This window comes from Cyprinus carpio, chromosome A6 (assembly GCF_018340385.1).
Source record: "Cyprinus carpio isolate SPL01 chromosome A6, ASM1834038v1, whole genome shotgun sequence".
In the NCBI taxonomy this organism is placed as follows: Eukaryota; Metazoa; Chordata; class Actinopteri; order Cypriniformes; family Cyprinidae; genus Cyprinus; species Cyprinus carpio.
This window is the reverse complement of record NC_056577.1, coordinates 28827623-28840168: the sequence shown is the minus strand read 5'-3', so window position 1 is coordinate 28840168 and position 12546 is coordinate 28827623. Positions and strand designations below refer to the sequence as shown.

Here is a 12546-nt window from a genome sequence, read left to right as displayed (position 1 = left end):
GAGGCTCACGATTAGTACAACAGCCTAATTCAGCACAGTGAATGAGAGAGCTGAAATTGAATTTGATTCAATTCTTATATATAAAAAAAAAAATGCTTTCAAAATTTAATATCCGCTTCCATAAAATGGCTGAAGGTAAAGCTTCAGAACTAGTCAAAGGGAATTTCTTGCTAGATGTTAATATGATTATTGAAGCTTAAGACTTTGAGTCTGTCTGCCTTTTGAATTTGTACAGGCTTAGAGATGTACAGATGGGATGTTAATGAAATTTTTCTACATCCCTTGCTTAAGTTAATTACAAATAGTGATCCTTCACCTTATGAAATCATTCAACATCTTTGAAAGCTTGCTATAGTCCTTTGATTTCCACCGCTGTTATTTGAATATATTTTTGAGTGAGACTTGCAAGACAGAAGTTTCTGCATAAAATGGTAACATCTCAGTGGAGCATATTTTCAGTCTGGCTTTTAACATGATAAATCTGAGCGTAATCCAGCTAGCACATCTTGTACCCTACAGCATTTACACTTAGCTTCTTTTAATGAGTGTCTCTAAGGGTTTCCACTAATCCTTCTTAATCTCCTTTAATGGTGTGATGTATCCAATAACCAATTCAGCCTGCAGGACCAGATCGCCAGAGGGTCTGCATACTGGACCGCAAACATGAGGAACTTTGGAGAAATCTGGGGCATGAACATTAGATTCACAGCTGCCATTTGGGGAAATCATTCATGTGCATTAAAAACAAGCTTGGAGAAGGTGGATAGTCCTGATAGACATGGATATGCCGTGGGTTTGAAATTTTAGATATCCATTTTAGATGTTAAGGTGTGTGTAAAAGCAGCATTTTGGTTGGTGAGCCTGGTCCTGCATGTTTTATCCATGGATGCTTTTCCAGAGCTACTAGACGTCTCTGGCTTCCAAAAAAGCTCTGAATTAGCTGTGAAGTGCATGAATTACAGATGTTTTCACTTTTCACTCGGCCTCATTCGACTGTCTCTGATGATATGTCATTGCTCCTTTCTCCTGCCAAGCCTTGTGTTGCTCAATTAAGTCCTTAAGTCAGGATGTCAGGCATCCCTCTACTGAACCTTTTAAGCACTGAATGACACTTTGAGACGACTTGGCACATATTATTGATACCATAATTGATAGGCGCTGCATGTATGAGACACCTTTGGAAAACTAACAAGCAAAATTGTTCATGTCAGATGCTTTATTTAGTGGTTCTTCACACCCTTTTCAGTGGCTCCAATTGAGATGTCACTGCTGTCATTCATACTGTCCTGTGACTTGGGCTGAAGTATACAATGCAATCTTGACCCATTTATAAACTCTTGTCAACTGAAAACCCACAGTTGGCTTCGCTTCTAGGCTATTTTGGCTTTGCTAATGAAGCAAAAGGCCCTAGAGGTGCTGTATTATCATGTATGTTCTACGGGTTGAGCGTGAATTTGATAACTAAGTCATACATTTAAATTAGACTTTATGGAAATAAACATCTAAGTGACGGATTCAGAACAGTGCCTCATTAACTTTTCTCTTCAGATCTCAGTCCCTCACTTAAAAAAAAAGGTTTTAGTAGTTAACAGAGTTAACAGTCTGATGCCTGGAGAATGTTTTATTTTTTTTTTTTTTATACGATACAATGCCATTACAGAATGTTTTTAAGCTCTATGGTACTTAAAAAAATAAATAAATTATGAAGCTTTTTTTGACAAGTAAGAATTTTTCTACGGTGTATATTTCATACATTTAGATACACACACATTGTTTTTATGCAGTATAGTGTGTGTGTGTGTGTGTGTGTGTGTGTGTATATATATATATATATATATATATATATATATATATATATATATATATATATATATACACACACACACACACACACACACACACACACACACACATACACTATAATTTATTATATACATATTTTTAATTAAATTATTTGTATTTTTTTAATATTTATATAATTATATTTTTTAAGTAATTTATTTTATTATTAGGACTGTTTATTTTACATTTAGTCATGTATTAAGATATAATAAAATTAGTAACTTGATTCTACAGATGATTTTGATGATTTACTTAAATATTTACCCCCCCCCCCAAAAAAATAACATTTTTTTTTTTTTTTTTTTGCAGTATATAGTTTTTTATTATTATTATGCAATATATAATGTTTTTATTATTTATTATTTATAATTAATTTGTTCATTAAATTGTTTTTTAGGTTATTTTTAGAATATGGGGTGAAATGTAACTTTCATGTTAATGAATGACAAAAATGGTTCTTGCTAAACAAGTGGGTCTTTGCTGAAAGAGTGAACTGATCTTTGAAGGAGAGGGTTTTTTTTTTATGAGATCAACAAGAGTTTTATAACAGGACATGCAAACTGACATCTGGATATTTTTTTTTTTTTTTTTTTTCCAGCAGAGTGTTAGTGTGACCTTGACACCGACTGTTTGTTAAGATGAACTATTGTGCCAGTGACCTTTCAGCAATTTTCAAGTGTTCAGATCAGCTAAAATATTCAAAAACAGTTAGCATCAGATTAGAGGGGCAGAGTGATCCAGACGAGTCCCAGTGGCAAGTTCCGACACTAAAATGTCACAGGCCAAGGGGTTCGGAAATATGGATGGTGATGTATTTTTAGGTTCGCGAGTCAGAATTAGCACTTTCCTTCAGCGAGATGTAATACATGGCCGCTGATAAGAGACTGCACTTGCTGCACTCTATGTGGGCTTTTATGTTTTATTGTCAATTATGTTTGAGGGAAAGGCAGGTATATAGTCACCTCACCATATGGCTGTCGGAAATGGAATTGCTGTGTGGATGTTACATTCACTGCCATAACTGGATTTGTTCAGCCTTGCAGCTTGCAGAGATGCCCCCATTTTGGCCTCATACACCTCTTAAAGAGAGTCAGAATCCATGTGAATGTTTAGCTGAATGGATTTCAGAGGCCACTCCGCATATATCTATCTCCACAGCGCTCATATTGCCTTCATGACAGCTGCACTAAAAATGACATTACCAATTTTATCTTCATGAGATATGAAGGATTGTGATCTAATTCACCAGTATTACTGCATTGGAGTACAGATCGTATCTGATTGTATAAAAAATTCATATTGCTTAATTTTAATGGAACAGATCATTAAAAAAAGAAAAGTTCTGTCATTAACTCTAAAATTCTGTCTGTTCCTTACAGAAAGCTGTCTTATGACTTCAGAAGACTTAATAATATATTTTATTATCATAAATAATATGGACTTCTCTTATCTGTCTTTTTTGTCTCTACATTTTCCATACACTTTTATTGTCAGAAAGATTGTCATATTGGTTTGTAAAAAAAAAAAAAAAAATATGAATATGAGTAAATAATGAAAGAATCACTTAAACATTTAAATTTTTGTCAAAATGATTGCTTCAGTAATTTCTTTTTCATTTTGAGAGGCATTCAAATTTTATTGGCTAGACATTTCTGCTAGTTTCAGTTATTCTTACTAAGTGTTTTTTTTTTTTTTTTTTTTTTTTTTTTTTTTTTTTGCTTGGTTTTACATGAATTGTACATTTACATTTTTGGTATTTTCAAGTGTTTCTGCTTTTTTCAAGAAGCGAATGACTGCAGACCCATTTGTACAAAATTACTAAAGTATGTCTTTTTTTGAATTGTTTTAGATTCTTAATGTCAGCCTGATCATAAATATGTTAGTGTTTTTCCCCAAGATAATGTATCTAAAAATTATATATCATTATATTAAGAGATATAGATGTAGCTTGTCTTATTGATATTTTGTTTTATTAAAAAAAAAAAGACATGGAAGCTAATTAAAAATAGTAAATTAGTTCATATATCATCTTTCCATCAACATGTTCTTTCTGCTTCACTCTGTAGCTCACTTTTCTGTTTCTCTAGGCCACATTTCTTGTAGGCAATGCATCTTAATGATTAAGACCCTGGGTGAAGCACATTTAACATGAGTGTGAAAAGCAGCATTGCTCATGGAAAATGTCCTGCCAAATAGCTTATACAAGTAATCAGATGTTTTCTGCCCATCCATAGAAGCATCAGTCTTCTCTTTTATTGAATTCTGTGTGTTTTTTCTGTACAGGCGGACTTCAAGGACATCCTAGGCATTTTGTATAGCATTTCTTTTGCAAGACACTACATTGATCCGCAGTTCTGTGTTTGCTATGAGCTGTAACCGGTATGCTTGGCAGTGTCTTGCAGTACAACTTCCAGAGGCATATTTAGTTATTAATTTTTTTGTTTCAGCTCTAATTATTCTTTACAGTTTTTAAAGAGGTATACGCATTCGTGTTTGTGCATGTATGTGCACCGAATCAGCATGTATTTGTGCATGAATGTTATCTGATTATTTAAAGTTTGCATTAAACTGCAAACTATATTTTTGTCTAAAGAAAACGTGATGCAATGCAGAAATCATGTCCATGTTGCTAGGATGCTCTGGTGGTTTGCCAGATATTCTGGTCTCTAGAAATGTCTCTGGTCTTCTTCAGTGTAAGTCTGTGGAATTTTTGGCTTGTTTTATGGTCTGCCAGGTATAATAAGCTTGAGGTGTATTAAAACTAATCATTAACAATAGTGCATTTTGTTGGTGTGTTTGTATGGAAGGAGGTTTGGCTTGCAAATTATCCATTTATTTTAGACATTATATGCTTTACATTGCAGAGATTCCTCTGAGGTGTGATTTTGTTTGTTTGTTAGTTGTTTTTTTTTCTATATATGAGGTGTTTAATGTACTAACACAAATGACATGTGTGCTGGAATGCACATTTAAATGCCATACTGTAATTTGTAACAAAAAACAAAAATATATTGGAATAATTAAGTTAAACGCCAAAAGCCAATGATAGGTGTATCCCAAAAAAAAAAAAAAAAAAACATGACCAACTCCTAATTTATTCCAAAATATATATTTTATATTGTAAAAAATCTTATAAATATTTTTTTTTACTATTTATTTTTTCTATTTTAATTTTACACTGTAAAAATGATTTTTTTTCAAAGATTATTGGAATATGTTTTACAAGATATTATTTCTGTTTTTCTACTTAATATTTTTATGTTTAATTGAATGTGTTACTTGCTGTTCCTTTGTAATCAATTGTGAAATTTACTAGCAATATCTGACTGAAAATTGATTTTACTCCAATTTCTTCAGTGTTGTTTATTTTAAATAATTAAATGTGGTAGTAAAATGTAATTAATTAATACTTTAATAAGAACCAACTTTGAGAATAATAGAAAAATAAATAATATATAATACAAAATAAATATATTGATGCAGTAAAATTAATTTTAAGTGGAAAAAAAAAAAGAAAAAAATGTCACAATGCAAAAACCTTAAGGTTCCTTAAACAGGCTTAATTTTTTTTTATGGAAAATATTACTTATTAAGGTTTCTTTTGAGTTTTTGAGTGAAATATGACTATATTTCATATGATTCACTCAGATGCTGGTATGTGTGTGAGCAGTGGATCAAGTGAGAGAGAGACTTATTGTGTATGTGAGTGAAGAGTGTGATTTAGTCTGAGGAACTGGTCCAAGTCATGTAATCTTGCCCTGTGTGTATTTGTGAGTCTTTGTGAGTGTGTATGTGCAGTACACAGTTGAAGAGGGCTTAACAGATTGCTTGCCCATTGAGGTCTGACCTTTACTGTCAGTAGAACACTATAAACCCCAGCGCTGTACCCTACAGTCAAACAGAATACTAACTAGGCCAAGGCCAGCTGTGTTCGCCGTATCTCTTTGCCCAAGGTGGGGATGTGAATCTGAAGATTTCACAGCCATGTCAATGTAATGTGGAGATTTTGAGGGGCCTTTGAACTGCCCCGAAGGATAACCTCCTGGCAAAATAAAATCTAGTTTTCATCACACAGCTGGGAAGACGGATCAGAGTCCTGAGACAGAAAGTATGGCCTGGAACTGATCACTGAAAAATCCCAAAACAGTGGAAAATAACGAACTGGCTTGGGAGAACACAAGTTATGATTAAGAATGGATCAGAAAGGTTGACTAGTTAGTTAGTGAGTCAAAATTAAATAGTAACACATTTTAAGGTTATTTACAGTGTCCTGGTTACACCTTACATGTACTTACTATATCAATAATAATAAATTATGCATAATTGCATGCAACTAACCCTAAACCAAACCATAACCCATTTGCAAGTAAATGTTGTTAATTAATATTACTCAGTAATTAAACTTACACACTGTAAGAAGGGCACCTTAAAATAAACTGTAACCCATTTTACTTATTTAATTTGACATATACAGGGAAAAGTTATGATTATAGTTTTTAGAATAATTATTTGTCAGTTTTACATTGAAGGGTTGCGCTTAGCAAATATATATTATATATCTGTGTGTATATATTTCTCATAATTGTACTTAAATATAATAAAATAAATGTACAAAAAGGAATGAATAATATACACACACACACACATTTATTAATTTGTATTGCATTAATAAACAGAAAAATATTATGTTTAAAATAAGTGTGTGTATATGCATTTATTTTCAACTTTATTTTTCTGGATGGATGGATGGATGGATGTATATATTATATATAAAATATTTATTTTATTTTATTCTTCATTTTTTATTCTTTAGTTTTTTATATCTGAGAGAAATGCATCTGATTGTTAAGTAGTCATTCAGATATCCTACAAAACTAGTTGACTGCTAGTATGTCATTTTGCAAATTTTGAATAAAGATGCAATGAAAATAGGGGAAAATGACAGCGTGCCAGCATCCTAACTACCATGGATTGTGAGTAACAAGGCATATTGAGTCATACATTTGAATGTTAGAACATACACGTCTGTATGAATGTTATTTTCATGTCACTGTATTTTTATTTTATTTTTTTTGGTGGTCTCAGCCATCTGTTGTCAGTGCTGACAAGTTCAGATTGCGTCTGTCACACTGCAGGCTGTTTGAGGACCAAATCTTTTCCCTATCTCAGATCGCTATGAGGTTAAAGTGCTGTTTAGAGTACTGGCTGTCCTCAGTTTGCCCCCTGTACAGCAGCAGCAGCAGCAACCGTTTAGTTAAAGTCACAGATTTTTAAAATCTGCCAGGCTGCACAGTGTGTATGAACATTAAAGTATCTCACTGCTTAGACTATCAAGATGGTGAATGTGTGTGCATTTGTGTACTAGAACAATTCCTTAAACAAATTTGCTCAGCCAGTGGTTAGTTTCGGGTTGGATTCAGCTTTTTTTAATTTGAAGCTCAATTCTCTATTAAAGCTGCGATAAAACTTGGTTTTACTTCAGGATTTTACATTGGACACCATAGAAAAGTAAACAAAAAATACCCTCGAAATCAAAGCCACACATTTCCACTGGGCTTCATCATTGATTTCTCTGTGCCACTTGCTATCTCAGCAAATTCTCAATTTTTTGCAATGCAAATGCTAAGACAACTGTGTGTACATCATCTAAACCTCACCAAAGCAAGGCAAATATGTGATTGTAATGTGTGCTCACCGGTAATACAAAGTCTGTTTGTTTTGTGCTGGGTATCAGTGCTCCACTGGAGCTCCCTGCATGTGAAGCCTTTAGTGCGTCTTTGTGAGGTTCAAAGACTTCTAGAAATTATGTATGTAAATGGAACAACACAAATGTGACATGAGGAGAATCATACACAAGCCCCCCCACCCCCACTGTGAGAATCACTGTGCAGCGTGACTTTCTTTTATGTCAAATTGTAAATAAATCAGTCAGCCTTCCTTTGAGAAGTTACTGTTTAATGAATACATATTAGGTGTGGAGGGACTTTCAGATAACTGTTATTAATGCTCTGACACCGTTAAATATTGCTTAGTTTTATGATAACAGCATCTACTGTATCTATCCATGAATATACATATACAAAAGCTGAATATTATATATTTTATAAGTATTATTCAATATTTAATAAAAAGAATTAAAGATATGTATTTTTTATTTACCAAAAAAAAAAACTTTTTATTAAATATTAAATACTTTTGCAAAAAATGTCTAACTTCAACATTATATGTATTCAATACATTTTACTGCTGGTCTCAGACTTGGTAAAAAAAGAAGTACTTTTTTGTACTTAATATTGAATAATACGTTTGTGAAAAATGTCCAACTTCTACATAATATGTATTCAAAGATACATCTCACGGAAAATTAAAAAAATGGTTATATATCTGGATATGTGGCCTTGCTTGCTTATTGTCCAAGAACATCATCTCCATTCTCATGCTCAGTGAGTGAGAGTTGCTTTCGGCACTTTTCACAGTCCCACACAGCTCCCACTCAAGACCTTGAGACTTTGGCTAATCAGATTCATGTTTTAGTGCACACTACCTATGAAGATGATGGTGCTGTGGTGGCCTTATCTTGGTTATGTTGTTATTTGAAGGTCAGTTATATTACAGAGATCAAAAAACTTTAGTTTTGAAAGAAACTTAAGATAGAAGTTTTTACTGCATATTATTAAATAAATCCATACATTGTTTGTTGGATTTGTTTTGTGAGTTGTTGAAAGACTTAAGAATCTCACAAAATGCAATTATTTTTTGCTGGACAGTAACATTTTTAATAAAAATGACTTTCCCTTTCACTCCAAAATCATGTTACTTTCTGTTTGCATTACAGTTATAAAAATAAGAATGCAGAGGGGGTCATTTTTTCTTTATAACTATTATAAAATATATGACATATATGAAATTTATGCTCATCAATGATGCATTTATTTAATCAAAAACTTAAAAATGTGAAATAAGATTTAAATAAAAAAGGTGTTTTCCATTTTTTAAATATTTTAAAACGCAGTTTATTTTTGTGATGCAAAGCTGAATTTTCAGCATCATTATTCCAGTCTTCAGTGTCACATGATCTTTCAGAAATCATTCTAATATGCTGATTTGCTGCTCACATTTTTTTTATTATTATCAATGTTGAAAACAGTTGTGCTACTTAATATTTTTGTGAAAACCATAATACAGATTTTTTCATTTTTTTATTTTGTAACAATATGATAGACTTTACTGTCACTTTTAATCAAATTAGTGTCCTTGCTGAATAAAAGTAAAAGTAAACTAAAAGTGTAGTTTGGGGTGAAATTATTCACTCTAGTAGACTGGACCAGACGAGCCTCTGTCTAATGTCTGTCTTGTGGACCTGGTGTCCCTTGAATGAACTTCTGTGGAGGTGAGAATGAAAAGTGTGGGTCAGCACTGGCAGTTGCTTGACCCTGTGGTCATGTGGATTTTTTAATCGGTCGAGCCCTAAAAGCTCTCCAGCACACGTGAGACATTTTTAGCACTAGGACAGAGTGAATTCAAGCACACACACGCACAAACAAACCTTTCCTCATAAATACTGTAAACATTTACCCAGAAGTCAAAGAATGGTGAACCCAGTCTCACCAGGGTAAACCCTAAGGTCAAGTGTTGCTGTGGCTCAGTGGTAGAGCATTACATTGTGGGTTCGATTCCCAGAGGAACACAAGTTAGGTAAAAAATAAAAAAATGTATAGCCTGAATGCACTGTAAGTCAAAGTGTCTGCTAAATTAAATTAAAATGTCCTATGGTGGTTGTATGATCAGAATTCAACAAGCCAAAAGAGTGAGATGTCAGTGTGTCAGTGTTAACTCTATTAGATCTCATATTTTATAATATTTGCTTTGCCTTATTGTGGTATTATTGATTATTTTCTCTTCCAAATGTTTTTGAGGAGGCACTGCAGCTGTAAACTCCTCAGAGAATGCGGCCCTGGTTGAGAAGTGTCTGGATATGCTTGTTGTACCTGCTTCGAACAACAATGAAGAATTTCACAGCTGGTCTGCAACAGAACTGGCCAAGATGAGAACAATGTATTATTTCCTCGCCCCGTTATAGGCAGAACATTTACTGAATAACACAAGATAAAATATAGCTAACTTTGACAGCTGCTAAGGCATGACATTTTTTCATTCCATTTCTTTCCTTTACGCTTTAAATTTTTCTTTTCCCTTTCATTTAAAGTCAACCTGAAAACAATATGGATAAGACAGGAACATGCTTTTTTATATATATACATTTCTGGTCTTTTTGTGCATGATCCATCAGTGCATGTTATTTTCAAGAAAAATAAAAAGCATGTCATACATAGACAAATACATAAATTACTGATAGAATATTCTATTTTAGAAGTAGAATGTTATTTTGTATTGACTTTAATGTCTGTGTCCATCCACATGTTCTTTGAATATCTTATATATGCAAATATTGTCAAAACAATATTCTCTCAATGTTTGCTTTGATGTTATTGTGCAGGTCCCTCTTTTCATAGCAGTGATATAATTTCACCACATTGATTTCTGTTTTCATCTTGGTTTGAGGAGCACATCACAGCAAAGGTTTTGTAGACAATCTAATCCTTAGATGTTTATGTACATATTCAAGTCAGTGGATCCAGTCCATATTTTGTCTTTTTTATCTCAGGCACTGTGCTGTCAGCCTGGAAAAAATATGAGAATCTACTCAGCGTGCATCAGAGAACTGCAATTCAATATAGAGCCACCTCAGTTATGATGTTTGGTTCTGATTCAATTCTGGGACGCAGATTGTATAAATACATTTCCGCAGGTTTCCTTTTAGATTCAGTGTTAGCTTTTGAAATGTCTGAAGTGTGGACTAAAACAAGCATGTAAACAGACAAAAGCGCTGTTTCAAAACCTAGTGTGTTGCCTCATTGCCTACTGTCTACATAATCAGTGGTTTGCAACAGAATGCATTGGCTCTCTGCATGACAGACTCAATTTAAATGATTTCATTGGAGTTTGGTATTAGCATGTTGGCACAATATTCTAGCATAAGTACATAATACATACTATTATTTTACCAGAAGTATTTCTGTTGATGGCTCGGAATCATGAGTTTATATCCCACACTTCCGTCTTTTTTTCCCTCAGAATTTACAAACTCGCAATTGTTGAGATAAATTGAGTTATAAAGTCCGAACTAGGAGATACTGTATGAACTTGCATTTGCGAGAAAAAAGACAAAATTTGAGATAAAATAAGTAAATGTTATGTAAAATGTTATAGGTTTAAATAATAGGCCATTTCGTCTTTGTAGAATATGTCTGCTATGAACTGAATATGTGAGATTATGTAGATCTATTGTTTAAATAAAATTTATGCTTTAAAAGTAGGGTAATCATAGCAGGTTTCATCCATATTCTGTCATTTAAACATCTGTGTTTAGCTTCAAATGGCGTCTTTGACGGCAGTATTCTATAAAAATGATTTGCATTCTGATTCTGCATTCAAAGGCACAACAATACATTTTTTTCTCTTATTGCATGGATTTTAGCCATTTCCTTCTCTAGTTACCAGTGTTTTTCAAGTGAGGTAACTGTGATTTCTAAAATTGGACTATGGAGCGCACCTACAGTATAGTGAATTAAAATGGTGTCTAGATAGACAGCTCACCAGTTTTTTGGAACAGAGCGAAGAAAAGACAAGGATGACAAGTGCAAAGAACATAGAATAATGGATATTTAATGAAATTTTCAGCATTTCAGAATCCTTGAGAATTAAAATGCTGCTACTTCAGCAAAAGAAGACATCAGCAGTTATGTGAAAGTGAGTGTGCTCATCTAACGAAGCGTTTCCTAAAACAACTGTCAGAGCACCAGAGCTGTGATTGATTCTTCTGTAAATGCTTCTGCTTTTTAAAAAAGGCAGATTTACATTTATTAATGTCGAAATTATTCTTATTATGTTGTCATAAAAGGGATATTTTTTTTACTGTCATATTGTTGAAGCATGCAGTTTATATTTAATGTGGTATTTTAGCATGGATTTAAATATAGATATATGCCATTTCTCACTCATTTATACAGCATGTTTCCCGTTATTCAAACTGTTGTGTATAGAATCACATTTCTGATCAGATGAGCCACATTATATAGTCATTACACACACACACACACACACACACACACACACACACACACACACACACACACATATATATATATATATATATACATATACATAATGGGCCATGCTGCACTGCAAGAACATTGTGAGCCAAGCAACACTGGAGCTCAATGACTTGCATTGTATGGACCAAATAAAAACATTAAGACATTTCTCGAAATATCTTCTTTTGTGTCCACAGAAGAAAAAGTCATACAGGTTTGGAACAACATGAGGGTGAGTAAATGAGAGAATTTTTAGTTTTAGGTTAAATTAGGATTTACATTAAATTCCAATACATTTAACTATTTATTGAATGCTTTTAACATTTCACTGTTGCTGCTGTTTTATTAAAGGAATTTAAAATTGCTTCTTGCTTTACTCGAAAACACCCTTTACCCTGGTAAAGTGGCTAATTGCTGTAAAACTGTAACCCAGCGATTAGCTCATGTGCTCTCAGAAAAAAAAGGTACAAAAGCTGTCTTTGGGGCCTTTTCAAAAGTTACTCAAATGTATCCTTTATGGTAAAAGGTGTACTTTTTGAAAGCATACTGT

The 12546-nt window shown here is 33.1% G+C and overlaps 1 protein-coding gene across 2 annotated transcripts in view; it reads left to right on the top strand.

Moving 5' to 3' along the window:
• LOC109091589 (RNA-binding protein Raly-like) overlaps nucleotides 1-12546 on the top strand; it is a 71581-nt gene that overhangs the window by 16921 nt on the left and 42114 nt on the right. The window contains exon 3 of one of the 2 annotated variants that reach the window (XM_042758890.1): nucleotides 12194-12228. The exons of the other annotated variant lie outside the window; for it this stretch is intronic. The gene's annotated coding sequence lies outside the window, so the exon portion shown is untranslated. The remainder of the gene's footprint in view (nucleotides 1-12193; nucleotides 12229-12546) is intronic. 2 annotated transcript variants of the gene reach the window in all.